Consider the following 15,644-nt stretch of genomic DNA (forward strand, 5'->3'; position numbering starts at 1 on the left):
TTATTGCTATCAACATTACGTGTGTGTGTGGTGGTGGTAGTTTGCACGATTTCCAATACTGCAAAACCTATTACTCTGTGGCCTTCGAAATGCTTCTTTAAACTTTGCTCATATCCACAGTCATAGTAGGAGGTATCTGTGCTAAAGTTTTCCAGTGGGTATTATCAAGATTGTCATTCCTTCGCAGGAATTTTCCTGAAAGCACTGCACCTGAGAAGAGAATTGGCGGGGTCCTTTCATTAGTACTGAATGAATCCAGTGATACACTTTCAGTTTAATTCAATTTTATTCATATATTATTGAATGATTTATGCCCAGTCTATATGCGATTATCTCTGTGGGTTGAACTTTACTGTTAAAGCTGTCCGAATAATGGGAAAAGACTTGCCTGCAACTTTGACTTAGTTTTATAGCGTTAACCTAATTCCAGTGATTATCGATAAAGGAAAGAATTATCAATTGGGTTATAACTGGTCGAATACAGGGTGCTGTTGAGAGAGTTGTAGTTTGCATAAACCATTTGTGGTTTTTCCACATTATTCAGTTTGTCGAGGATCAGGTATCAGGAGCCAATGCCTTTGTTATCATGGGGCTATGGGAGCATGTTTTCCGTAACTTTGCATTGTTCCAGTACATTCTATAATCTTAATGCATATTGACTGATGGTTCCAAGTTATTTTTTAGTTTTTACAAATATCTCTTTACCTAGAGCTTTATCAGCTTGAGCTATAGCCTGGTGAAGATCTAGACCTGCCATAAGGGTTAGTTTATGGAGCCTCTGATATGCATAGGGCGGACGTTAGCAGGCATGCTGGTGTGGGGGCCACATACACTATGGATACTTTTATAGACACCACTTTGTCAAAGCCCTAACAACAACAGCAACAAGAAGAATAATCAAAATAATAAGAATTATTATTATTCTGCGATGGGCTGGCCCCCCCATCCTGGGTTGTTCCCTGCCTCGTGCCCAATGCTTCCAGGATAGGCTCCGGACCCCCCGCAACCCAGTAGGATAAGCGGTTTGGAAAATGGATGGATGGATGGATTATTCTGCGATGGGCTGGCCCCCCCATCCTGGGTTGTTCCCTGCCTCGTGCCCATAGCTTCTGGGATAGGCTCTGGACCCCCCGCGACCCAGTAGGATAAGCGGTTTGGAAAATGGATGGATGGATATTTTATTATTATTATTATTATTATTATTATTATTATTATTATTATTATTATTATTATTATTATTATTATCATCATCATCATTATTATTATTATTGTTGTTGTTGTTGTAGCTATCACAGTAATTATTAATGTCAATAACGATTATGATTATACTGATGATAGTAATGATCCTAATGGTTAATAATAAAGCTATGTCCCTTACAAGAACCAAACACAAAGAGAGCTGTGAAAGTCACCCAGCTCCTATCAGATGGTGTGTGGCCTCCCTGGCGATTTCCTGTTATCACAGCAGTCACGCCGATCCCCGGGGTCCGTCATTTTCCGGGATTTGTTAACTCCAGGGACGATTCCCCAGTGTAATTAATTTGACACAGTCACGAACCATCACCTGGTGTCTAATCTCATCATCTTAACCTGCATGATGCAAGCAATTTTATGCTACTGTGAACAGTCCCAATTCAGCCATTTTAAAATGAGGTCACACAATTAAATTGGCTTTACTGAATAAGCAGTAGGCAAATTTTATTTATACTCCGTACATTATATTTACTTCCATATTTGAGGCTATTTATTACACTATGGCTATCTATCTATCTATCTATCTATCTATCTATCTATCTATCTATCTATCTATCTATCTATCTATCTATCTATCATCTATCTATCTATCTATCTATCTATCTATCTATCTATCTATCTATCTATCTGTTTGTCTGTCTGTCTGTCTGTCTGTCTGTCCATCCAAACTAATCAATACACCTCTTCCTCAAGGGTATTTCCTTGCATTGCAAATTCAGTATGCAGATTCTCACTGCTTTTAAGCTCAGATACTGGAGTTTCAGCATGCTGAAAATGCAGTACATTGCTGTTGCTGATGACAAAATTGCTGCATTATAGTCATGCAGGTTTGAAGGTGGCTAAATCATCCCCTCCATGCTGTAATGGAGTAACTCATCTATGAAGGCCAGCTCTCCATTCAGCAGACACTAAGCTAAAGCCCCTTTAACTACCTTGTATAACACACAGTGGGGTAAAAAAAAAAAAAAAAACAATTTATATTAAGTGATTTTCGAGTTAGATGGTTGATCCGAGGGGAGATTCATTTGCATACAGTGGCCAAGGAACATAAAATATATACATATAAACACAATAAAGAGAAAGTGAAACGTACATAACTCAAGCAAGGCTGTGCAAAATGAATGACAAGATAAATAAAAAATATGCACCAATGATCCAAAACATTATGACCGCCCACATGTTATGCGAATAATGCTTTCTGTTTTGTAAAAATGGTGTGTGTCAAGGCCTGGTGTATATTAAATGGCACGCTAGCATTTGGTGCCCTGCAGTAAACATGTCGAATGCAGAATAATTGGGCGGGAATTAAGATCTGAGTGACTTTGACAAGGGCCACATTGTTATGGTCGGACGACTCAGTCAGAGCTTCTGTAGAATTGCAAGGCTTGTTGGGTGCTCATGGTCAGCCACTGACCAAGGAGGGGATGTGGCCAAAGTGGGATGTGAACGAATCACATCTAGTACAAACTAACAGAAGGATTACTGTGACACAAATGACAGATGATTTTTGATGATGATCACAGAAGTAACGTATCACGGCACACAGGGCACTGAGCCATATTGCGTATTGGGCTATTTAGCCACGGGACATGAAGATTGCCCATTCCAACTCCTGCGAGCAGCCCACAAGATGCTCTGTTACAGTCATCCAACCATAATGATTTGCTCCTTGTCAAAGTCACTCAGATCTTTATTCCTGCCCATTTTATCTGCATTCAACATGGTGACTACGAGTACCGAACGTTCAAATACCACAGACCTTAAGAGGCATTATCTTTATAAAATAGTTGCCATTATTCTCTTCATATAGGGGTCATCAAATTGTTTTGACTCATTGGTGTGTATAATAACTAGCAAGAGAATTTGGTAACACTTTCCTTAAAGTTGTCATCTATAACACGTTACAGTTAGCTTCATAATGCATTATAATGGCCAGTATAAGAATTAATGAACAAGTACAGCATCTTCGATTGACAATGATAAGACATTATAGTGTTGATTGCAACAGATTGTAAGCAGCAGTAATGAAAAAAATGAAACAAATGAAATTGGTTTTTCCTCTGTCGAGGAAATGGCTCTGCTGACCATTTTGCAAATCAGTCTTTGGAAGCGCTTATCTGGCCCCCACCCCCAACAAAGCCGGGTCTGTTTGGATTTAATGGACGGGTCTCAGATTCATAAGACAGGCATTGAAATCCATTGGAAATCGGAGCAGCACTTCACAGGAAGTCAGAGGACGCTGACAAACCTGGTATATCAGGGTCAGTCCTTTGTCTTCTGCTGGGCAAGAATCTAGGAAACTTTACTTCCAGAAAGAGTGTTTATTAAGCTGTTAGATCGCTTAGACGGCGGAGATTTAAAATAATCAAGACTTGATTTAGCAAAAGCATGTTTCTCTGCACTTGAAATATTTTACATGAGCGTTCGATGATCTGAATTTGTAGCAGTGAGAAGCACCATTGTCCACAACGAAAAACAAGGTGGAGTGTGGCAAGGCAGGGACCGCCAATTGGGAGATACATCCATCCATCCATCCATACATCCATCCATCCATCCATACATTGTCCAAACCGCTTATCCTACTCGGTCGTGGTGGGTCCGGAGCCTATCCCGGAAGCAATGGGCACGAGGCAGGGAACAATCCAGGATGGGGGGGCCAGCCCATCGCAGGACACAGTCACACACCATCCACTCACACATGCACTCCTACGGGCAATTTAGCAACTCCAAACCACCATGCCACCCCATACAGTGCTAACTACTGCACCACCATGCCACCCCATACAGTGCTAACCACTGCACCACCATGCCGCCCGATACAGTGCTAACCACTGCACCACCATTCCACCCCATACAGTGCTAACTACTGCACCACCATGCCACCCCATACAGTGCTAACCACTGCACCACCATGCCGCCCCATACAGTGCTAACCACTGCACCACCATGCCGCCCCTTGGGAGGTACAACTGCAGCTAAAAAAAAAAGAAATAAGGATCTTTGTTGTATTGTTATGTATGAATAAAATGAAAGTGAATGATCATCCCTCCTTTTTTCAGAATTAAGAAAAATAGAAGGTAAACAGAGAGTCATGTGTACAAAGCAGAGTTCTAGTATGAACATGTCGAGAAAGGTGAATGGACCTTCTTTTCACTTCCTCCCTTTATGGCTACACCATAGTAATTAAAAGCTGTTCCATAAGAAGTTTCTTAGCTAACTGAAAAGCCAGGAGCTTAATCGAATCGTGTGAACCGAGCTCCCCACCTCTGAGATCCAGCTAAGTCGACTAAGAACAATGTAGAGATACTGTATGTTTTCATTATAAACTCTACTTAGAGCTAGTCAGCGAAGCTTATATAGATAATTACAGCCATTTACTATCTCTTCAAGTGCCTTACTCCATGACATAACCCTCATGTTTTTGTTTTTTTTTCATTTTTGAAAAGCTAAATGAATTGAAATTAAGGCTATAATTATTTAACTCACAGGCACCCAAATGCTATCTCTGCAGTTTAATAATACTAAGTTCAGACACCTTCCATGCAGATAAGAATTCAGTTTGCAGCTAGCCCATGACTCTAGTATGTTTTATGATGTATGGCACAACGCCTGCTAAATGGATAGCATTAGCTATTGTATTGTTCGCACGTATCCTAGGAGGTGTGTCAGTGGCTCTCGGTCTGATGGATTATTATGGGAACCCTGCCGTCGCACGCCGCTCGTGTTAGGGCACATCACAAGGCAAAAAGCATATGTACACAATCCCAGAAAAATAAATCACGAAGGGATGACAGCATACCATATCTGCAGTAAAACCTAGAAGGATTCAGCACATTACAAATGGAAAGGAAGGTATCAGGTGCTCAAAGAAACAATGTCTAGATGACCAGACCTGCGTTGTAAAAATGCCCTGGAGATAAAACCACTGTCGGAGTTGGTTATTCATTTTTCGTTAGCGACGTGGATGGTGCAGTGGCTCAGTGGGTGGAGTAGAATAGCAGCACTTGATTCACTCTTATGGGGAAATTGGATACTGTTCATGTATCCCATCATGCTCGCCAGGGGAAAGCAACTTTTGGAGATGGAGCACAGTGTCAGCCAACAACCAGCACCGCTGCAGCAGTTGATGTTAAGGGCCTTGCTTAATGGTCCAGTGGTGATATGATTACTCTGCCAGCTGTAGGATTCAAACCTATGACCTTCAGGACATGGACACAGGTCCCCAACCCACACACCAAGTGCTGTGGGCTTTCATGGATAGGGTTCCCGCTCTTGGAATTAGCATGTTCTCCACAAGCGATTAGATGCCTTTCTTCCAGACATTCCCGCTTTCTCTCATGTCAGCCAGTATCTCCGAATGTCCTTTGTGTGACTAAATACCCAGCAGCAGACTGGCATCGGAATCAGAGACTCAGAATTCTTTTTATTAGCCAAGTATACTACCATGCAAGGAATTTGCCTTGGTGGTGTTTTTACAAGACATTACAAAGAGCATTCGATGTTTAAGAAGGCATTCATGTGGCATGTATTTGGAAATTAATTATGACAATAGTAGTAATTATGATAATGATATAATTATAAATGTGATTCTGTGTGTGTGTGTGTGTGTGTGCATATATATATATATATATATATATATATATATATATATATATATATATATATATATATATATATATGCTGTTTGAATATAATCTACATCAACTATTTTAAATCTATATTTTGTAAAGAGTCTTTATATAGTGCAATTATTATTAAGTAGCCAAGTCAACACTATATGTGCAAGAGTGCAATATGTATACAGAGAGTTTGCAGTATGTGTGCATAATGGACAAAAGTGCAGATTATAATTGTGTAGAGAAAGTGTATCAGTGGTTCCCTGGTAATTCTTGTCAGTAATTCGCTGCAGGTGATGGTTAATTGAACGTCCAATTGGAGACTGGTCTTATTCAGGGTGTCTGAGTCCTGTTCAGGGGGCCCAAGTCCCATTCAGAGTGTCGGAGTCCCATTCAGAGTGCCTGAGTCCCATTCAGGGTGCCTGATTCCTGTTCAGGGTGCCTGAGTCCCATTCAGGGTGCCTGATTCCTGTTCAGGGTGCCTGAGTCCCATTCAGGGTGCCTGAGTCCCATTCAGGGTGCCTGATTCCTGTTCAGGGTGCCTGAGTCCCATTCAGGGTGCCTGAGTCCCATTCAGAGTGCCTGATTCCTGTTCAGGGTGCCTGAGTCCCATTCAGGGTGCCTGAGTCCCATTCAGGGTGCCTGATTCCTGTTCAGGGTGCCAGAGTCCCATTCAGGGTGCCTGAGTCCCATTCAGAGTGCCTGATTCCTGTTCAGGGTGCCTGAGTCCCGTTCAGGGCCCCCGAGTCCCGTTCAGAGTGCCTGAGTCCCGTTCAGAGTGCCTGAGTCCTGTTCAGAGTGCCTGAATCCCGTTCAGGGTGCCCGAATCCTGTTCAGGGTGCCCGAGTCCCGTTGAGAGTGCCTGAGTCCCATTCAGAGTGCCTGATTCCTGTTCAGGGTGCCAGAGTCCCATTCAGGGTGCCTGAGTCCCATTCAGGGTGCCTGAGTCCCATTCAGGGTGCCTGATTCCTGTTCAGGGTGCCAGAGTCCCATTCAGGGTGCCTGAGTCCCATTCAGAGTGCCTGATTCCTGTTCAGGGTGCCTGATTCCTGTTCAGGGTGCCTGAGTCCCATTCAGAGTGCCTGAGTCCTGTTCAGAGTGCCTGAGTCCTGTTCAGGGTGCCTGAGTCCCATTCAGGGTGCCTGAGTCCCGTTCAGAGTGCCTGATTCCCATTCAGGGTGCCAGAGTCCCATTCAGGGTGCCTGAGTCCCATTCAGAGTGCCTGATTCCTGTTCAGGGTGCCTGAGTCCTGTTCAGAGTGCCTGAGTCCTGTTCAGGGTGCCTGAATCCCGTTCAGGGTGCCCGAATCCTGTTCAGGGTGCCCGAGTCCCGTTGAGAGTGCCTGAGTCCCATTCAGAGTGCCTGAGTCTCATTCAGGGTGCCCGAATCCCGTTCAGAGTGCCTGAGTCCTGTTCAGAGTGCCTGAGTCCCGTTCAGAGTGCCTGAGTCCTCTTCAGGGTGCCCGAGTCCTCTTCAGGGTGCCCCCGCTGTGTCCCATGATTTCCTCGGACAAGCTCCAGCTGTTCCATGGCCCTCTGTTGGGTATGTGCATATGGAAAATGGATTGCTGGAATTTATTAGTACATGTCTGCATTTGAAAGCATAAAGAAACTTTCACAGCCATTTATACAGCTGTATAAAGTAATAATTGTAATTATACAGTACTGTAGTGCAGTTTTTGAAGTTTTAATTCCAAATCACTCTCAGTGTCTGAATATCCAGGGAACTTTTTAACAAGCACTAACAATAAAAAAGAAACTGTTACCGCTTATCTGTTTTACTATCGGACATTACCAAGGTTTGCTGTATTCCACATGAATGTGTTGCCTTATTGCTGTTTTCAAGTTTTTATTGTGCACAGTAAAATTTGTGTTTACAGCAAACTCTTAAAGCATGTCATTTTTATGTAGCCAGCTTCTTTGTATTCCATACACCTGCACCAAACTAAGACACTTGAGATACGGAGAAAGATATGAATTATATCATGCTTGCAAAAATATAGCCGGGGGTATGTAACTGGGTAAGATCTCTGCCAAAATTAGAAAATTTACTCTTTTTTTGTCTTTAGCTAGACAAAAATAGACGAAATAGACCTTTGATCAATATTAACGCTGTTTTCATGATGGTTATGCATTTTCAGGCAATGCTGGTTTCAGCAAACTTTAATATCCATTAAGCATGTTAATGCGTCTTGCGTCTCAGTGAAGTGTTAATAAGCTGGAGATGCATGTCTCAGTACAGGGCGCAAAGGTAATTACCACTGACTGGATAATTCTCCCTCCGTGTCTTATATAGCATATTTTAAAAAGCAATTTTCAATATTCTGTGAGTGCACAAAGCATGTCTTAGATATGCCTATTCTTTCCTTCCTGAATTTTTTATCTCTCCTATTAAATATCTAGTTTTTAACCTTTGAATGCAGTGCAAATGAAGGGGAGATTAAAGAATGATTTTAAGGCTTGAGACAATTGATGCATGGATTGAGTGTGAGGGATATGGGCTAGAAAAGAAACGTCTTTGATTGGAACTGGATTTTTCAATATCAAAGCGTTATATTTGTATCTATAATGTCTACCATCCAAAAGGCATTAGGCCCATGACTGGTCAGTGGTCAAAAACAGTTCATTGCTGACAGAGGTGAAATGAGGCAGATAGTCTTCAGTTAATCTACTGGAAGTCTGGTACAACACTGCTTCCCTAAAATATCCAGTGTATCTTATTGCATGGTTGCAAACTGATGCGGGAATTAGGGTTTGGATGAAACCACTGGTGCACACATTAATGAAAGCACAGCAAACTTTAAATGTCAAAGGAGCATAAAATCGGTGCCTGGCAGATGCATCCCTTTATGGCAGAACTGTATCCATTCGTACATTTATTTTTTCAACAGGGCAATGTCCTGTGTCATAAGGCTAAGAAAGTCCAGAAATGGCTCCACTAGCATGATAATGAATGCTTCTTAATGAATTGGCCTGGACAGTCACCAGATCATAATCCCAATGAACATCTGTGGTGTGAGATGAAATTCCACTGCCAGCCAAATGCACACGGCTGTTGGAAGCACCGGGGTCCGAATCCCTGTGGGGCACTTTCAACACCTTGCTGAGTCTGACAAAATTGAGCTGTTCTGAGGGCAAAACAGGATGCCGGTGCAATATTACGGCAGTGTCGTTAACGTTTCGTGTACTCACTGTGCATTACAGTGCTTACAGTTAACCACAAGGGCTGCACAGGTAGTCTATCTTAACATTTGCAGTACAAAAAGGTTTTTATTAATATTTCATAGTCTTGTACCAATGTATTTTCATGTGCGATGCTGCCTGAAGTGGTAAATTCATAATGGGAGTGCTGAATGTGACAAGGAAGACGCATTTCTGTGCCAGAGGAATGGAAAATGTTTGCTTTTAAATGTGCTTTGTCCAGGCAGTTCACCTGTGATGATGTGAACGTTTATTTTGTATATGGCAGAAGTATTCACAGCAACTGCCATTTTATAACAGCAACACGAAGAAGGATAATTGCAGTAGCAAGGATAGGTTCTTGAAGATGACTTAGTATAAGTGTCCTTTTTCCTGTAGAAGACAAAGACAACATTGTTCCCAAGTCTTTTAAGACACCAAAATTATGAAACTTTATTTTGTACTTTATCTGCAGCATTTCAGCAGTCCTGTATAATACTGTATAATACCAAGACAAACGTGAACAGTCTAATGTAAAGTCAATTAATGCTATTATCTTATTTCTAAAACTAAACAATTCATCTGCATTTTCACCATAATGGCTGAACCCCATTGTTAATATCAAGAATGATATCTGAAACTGTCTATATTTTTTCGTACTAGCATGCAGTTTTTGCATAAGATATGGGTTATTCCTACAAAGTCAAACAGTCCATTTTTAATTAAATATCCCTCAAACAATTAATGAGAGAATTCACTGGAGCCTGTGCTGACTTATGCTCTCTGCGAAAACTCACAGTAACGGCCCAATAGTGATACATGTCGAGACCTTCCCAGTGAATGCTCTGGTATAATTCAATGCTATACATTCAGTCTGTCTCCCATTACAGTGCATGTCATGGGTGACTGTGTACTTGTGTGTGCGTGTGACTTTTAAATTGTTGGTGACCAGCTAATGATTTATTTTAAGCAGAACAGGAATTCTTTAAAGTACAGCCTGACAACGTGAACAAGGTAAAATCGTAGTGAAATACGAGGGTACCATAATCAGATATTACTGTAATCGTAACTATTTAGTAACGTTTTACATTAACTGCACCTTCACAATACATTCATAAAACGCTATGAATAAACGTCATAATGTATTAATTAACTATTCATAAAACATCATGTATGTATACCTTAACATCCTAACATCCCGTGACAGCTGTAAAATACATTAATAACATTAAGGTATATTAGGATGTTAAGGTGTACTTGCATGTTGTTTATGAATGTTCTATGAATGCATTATGAAGGTGCACTGAATGTTCTATTAATGCGTAATGAATGCATTATGGAGGTGCACTTCATGTAAAACGTTACGGACTATTTTTACAAATCATGTACACATGGCACGTTACACTCACAATGGGCACACTGTTCTGCCGGATGTTGCATTTTGATGTAGTATATATTTGGTAGTTTATCGAATACATCCAGCTGTGGAAAAAACAACGGATTGTGGATATAACAGTACTGTTCCATGCAATGACTTTTCAGTGCAGAATTCCCAGCATGCATCAGTGACTTGCCTCTGTCCCTGGCTGTACCATGCATCATCCCCAGCCTCTGAACGTCTTTTTAATGTTGAGATGTCCATGAGCACAGCATTTATGGAGAGCAGTATCATTATGTGGAACTGCCTACTCTCCTCCTCGCTGCAGCAAAGTGCTCCATTTACAGTGAAGAGCGCATTGTTTATTACCAGTACAGTTTGCAAGAAAGAAATCTGAGTAGATAAGGCATATTTTACCCAAGTCGATGACGGACTCATATATTTGGGGGAGTCTTTGATTTTGAATTTTAATGTTAAGGTGAAAATGTCACTGAAGCTGAGAACTCGGCTGAGAAGAAAACAAGTACAGCTGTAAATATATACTACATGAAAAAAATCTGTATGTTTTTTTGGGGGAAAAAAACATGTTTTAATGATTCAGTACAGGCTGTTAATTCTGGCTTTCATTTTTATTTTGAAAACAGTGTAACAGGTAAACAGTGTAGGTATGACATCCATTTTTATTTATAGTCCCCATGTTGTAGAGAGCTAAAAGTAATTGGACCAATTGGCATAAGCTGGAATTAAGTTATTATAGTTGATATTTCGTTGTAAATCCTATACTAGTGCGCAACTGTGTGGAATCTGAAACCCTATGATTTCGACAGATGCTTAATATTTTGAGTTTGGTTTTGTGTTCAACATGTGAAATGCGCACGCAGGTCAGATGGTTGACTGCCAGGTCAGTGTTGATTAAGGTCAGATGGTTGACTGCCAGTTAAAATAACTCCGCTATTTAGCCCTAAAACTGCTTCTGTTGCATTGGATTCTTAGGATCGCTATCCTGCTGAATGATAAAGTGTCGTCCAGTGAGTACAGATGCGACAACGTTCATGTGAGCAGACACATCCGCCTTGGCCATCAGCAGTGACATCGTCGATGCCCACGAGAAAGCTGCTTCCTCTGATGGCAATTTACAAGCTGTAACACCGTCTCCACCATGCTGGACAGATGAGGTGGAAATATTGAGAGATATTGATAATAATATTAATATTTAGTATAACCAAGTGGCAAGCACCAGGGACATCCATGTTGCTGACCCTTGATGAACAAATGGATGGATGGATGGATGGATGGATTAAGGGCCAGCCCATCATATGGGTTTTGACTTCACTCCATTAAGTAACGGTGAAAAATTACGAGATGATTCATACTAAATGATGCATTCCTCAGGCTTAGTGTTATATTTATGGAAAAATAACATATGCATGCAAATTATAGCTTCATTTTTTGACTTGTTATTGATCTTCACCGATAGAAGGAAATCCGCACGATGTAGGGAGAACAAGCCACACACATACTGAGCGGAGACACGATTTCAATCCTCAGTCACAGAGGTGGGAAGCAACAGTGTTATCCATTGAGTCTCATGCCAGCTGTTAGCGCACATGTTGAGGGGAAATTCTAAAAGCCGGAATGCAGCTTACCGGATGGTTAACAACCCAGAGCTGCAGAAAACACACACCGACTTCCTATGATTTCTAAATCTTAGGGACATGCTCCATTCTGCATGAGTGCTGGATTTTTTAATGTGGTTTTCTGCTTGCTGAAGCAAAAATAGGCGACGCTTCCTGGTGTCTCTTTGAAGTGCTGTCAGCTTCAGGTACAGCGTCCCACGGTAGCGCTACGTTTGACCTAGTGGGAGCACCTGAGTCGTCTGCTGATGCTTCTGCGTCCAGGGCTCTCTGCTAAGAGAGACATGGGCCGCTTATAACTAATGAAGTGGAAAAACGCAGGCGCTGACTGGATAAAATGAGGGGAATCTTTATAGCACAGAAAAGCAATGTGTTCATGATCGTGGAAACACATTTGTACCGCCCCTGCTGCGAATTAAAGTCACGTCCAAAAACATTATTAAGACTTGAATATACAATCTCTTTTCGAAAACTCCTCTTGCCTGTGACTGAAAAACCAGTTCTAGTGTGTCCCTTTACAGACAGCATTGAATTTAAACAACATCTTGCACAGTGGATCTGGTTGAGTAATTCCAAATCTCGCTTAAATTGCATATATCCCATTTCAAAGTGTAATTTTCTGATAATTTAAAGCTAAGTATTTTCCTCAAATTGGCAATTCAAATGGCAATTGATTTATGTGTGTTTTTAATGACAAAACATTGACTGCATGGAAAACAGCTGTAAACAGATACTTTCATTTTCATTTTCAATGTCCCAAAACACGGTGTAAATTATTTTGCTCTGTAATTGAAATGGTCTCACAGACGGTATAATTTTCATCGATAAGGATGATTGTACAGTAATTTTGTCACTTAGTATAATAAAATGGGGGCACAACTTTCTGAAATGGAATGCTTGGGCCGCTTTGTGAGATGAACCATGTAAAAGTCACTGGGATCACATATGGAGCGCATGAAGAGTCGAAGGCATTAAATGTCAAATTCATTTAGCATTTAGAAATGTCAAATGGACGTCTATCGCCACTCCTTCCCTCTTTGGAAAACAGGACTATCAACAACAACCAATCAAAATAACAGCCCTCACTATTCTGCAGAGCAGAGTCCTATGTCTTGCTCTTTGTCAGACTACGAGGAATCGTAAAGAGATTGTCAGTTCATTTCCACAGTGAATGGCAGATTCATGGGATAGGATGTAAATATCCAGACTGGGGAACAAACCGATGGCTCAGTCTGGCTGTTGATCTTTGTATATGTTCTAATCCGTGAATAAAACCTGTTGTGTTCACTTTTGTGGTGACAATGAGCAGTTGTTTACCTTTAGATAATGAGGCTGTTGAAAGGCTGGGTGTTATTCTCTTGGCTTTGACAAATTCCATGTGAGATGTGACTGCCCCCCCCCCCCCCCCCCGAACTGCGCAGCGGTCTGAAGTGTAATCGGGCCCCGCTACGGACGGGGCCGCGTGAAGGGGCCGTGGTGTGCCTCGCGAGGCGATAGACGCTGGCCCCCGCGACCCAGGAACCTCCTCTAATTCCTGGCGCAGTTAATGTCCGTGCCACTTGCCAGCAGCGGTGCTGGGTATTTTCTTTCAGCCGGAGAGCTTGGAGGCCGACGCTGGAGAGGTGCCATCTGCAAACTCATTTTAAAAGTGCTTTTCATTAGAAGCGTCTTCCAAGGTCGCCCCTTTTTAAACATTTTGTTGCAGAATGACATCTTGTATCCTAAAACGTTATTGGGCCCTAACTGGTGACCTAAACTTGCCTCGGTGGTTATATGCAGGGTGCTTCCCTTTCATGCATACAGACTAGGCAGACCCATTAGATTCTGAGTCAGGGCTTTTAGATCTGCTCAGTATAATATATATACTGTAGCTTTGAAAATGACTGCTAGTCAGGGATCTAAAATACAGTGATCTGTGAGTGTATAATTTTTTGGGTATACAGACACCAGACAAATTGGAAAGTATGTGATCAACTGTTAATCTGTATATTAAAGCGAAATTAGTTTGTATTTTATATCTATCTATCTATCTATCTATCTATCTATCTATCTATCTATCTATCTATGTATCTATCTATCTATCTATCTTTAGCATTATGGTATGGAATTCAGGTTAACAGTGACCCTGTACTGAAAAAGTGGTTATGGGACTGATCTCCACTTTAGACAGACACTGTTAGCTCCCTATGTCCATGTTTACATGTTTATGTGTGTATTATGTCTATATTACATTGTGGGGACCAAATGTTGCCCTGCAATGTGATAAAACCCTGTTATTTTCATGTTGTGGAGACAATTTTTCAGGTCCCCACAATGATCTGTGACTGCAATCAAAAGAACAAAGATGCCAAAAATCTGTCCTTTTGTTTGACTACTTATGGTTAAGGATCGGGCTGGGTAGGGATTAAGGTCATCATGTTGGGATTAGAGTTTTCCCCATAGAAATGAATGGAGAGTCCCCACAAAGATATAACTTGAAACCTGTGTGTGTGAATTCTTTTTTTTTTTTTTTTTGTAAAATTTTAGTTATCAGTGGTGACACACCACAGCAAAATGTGTCCTCTGCATTTAACCCATATGTGACAGTGTGACATACAGTAGCAGGGGGCAGCTAAATCAGCACCCAGGAAGCAGTGCTTGGGGGCGGTACCCTGCTCAGGGTACCTCAGTGGTGCCTTGCTGGTCGGGGACTCGAACCTGCAATCTTTCAACTATAAGTGTGCTTCCCTAACCATTAAACCACTACTGCCCACACTTTTGCATGTATGTATGTAAGAGATGCCTGTGTGTGTGTGTGTGTGTGTGTGAGAGAGAGAGAGAAAGAGAGAGATAGAGAGAGAGGTAGAGAGAGAGAGAGAGAGAAAGCGAGCAGTAGAGCTACAAGTCTGCTGTGAAAAGCCCACCTGCTGCTGAAAGTCTCCTGGCTCTCCCAAGGTCGCTCTGCAGTGATCGCTGTCATAAATATTAAAAGCCACAAGATATGTCACAATCAGACTTTGAAATAACACAGGACACCAGTTTAGCTATGAGGATGCACTTTCATTTCTCTTTACACTTCAGAGATGTAAATGAAATAACATACCTGGTTGTATGTCTCAGGCAATTTTCGCCAAATTTCTTTTTTTCTGCCAGGTTATTTTCTATGGGACGTTACAATTAAAACTGAAGCCCATTCAAATGTGCATTTTATAAATAACTTGGTTATTAAAAATCGAAATAAAATGAGACGAGCAGATGGTGCAATGTCTTGGGATTGTGGTTCCGGTCCCAGTCCTAAAGTGGTAACCAAGTTAAAGCGCTTCTATAGAAATCGAGTGCATGTGCAGTGTCATAATGTATTATGACAGGTGAGCTACTGGCTGGTTCAGAGAGACGAGCGGCTGGGAAATCCCGGCTCCTCTTTGCAATCAGAGGAAGGAGCACAGTATAGGAGAGTAATGAAAACTGACAAAGGAACAATCTCTGCTTGCATTACAGTGATGGATAGCAGGCACACGCACAGCACATATACTGTAGGATGATACAGATAAATATAATCAGAAGATAATGTAAGATTTAGCGTAAACTAAAAATCTGCTTTAAA

The 15,644-nt window shown here is 41.5% G+C and overlaps 1 protein-coding gene across 1 annotated transcript in view; it reads left to right on the plus strand.

The window, feature by feature from the left end:
• The window catches only part of sntg1 (syntrophin, gamma 1), a 159,581-nt gene that overhangs the window by 58,821 nt on the left and 85,116 nt on the right, over nt 1-15,644 (plus strand).

Source organism: Brienomyrus brachyistius, chromosome 4 (assembly GCF_023856365.1).
Source record: "Brienomyrus brachyistius isolate T26 chromosome 4, BBRACH_0.4, whole genome shotgun sequence".
Lineage (NCBI taxonomy): Eukaryota > Metazoa > Chordata > Actinopteri > Osteoglossiformes > Mormyridae > Brienomyrus > Brienomyrus brachyistius.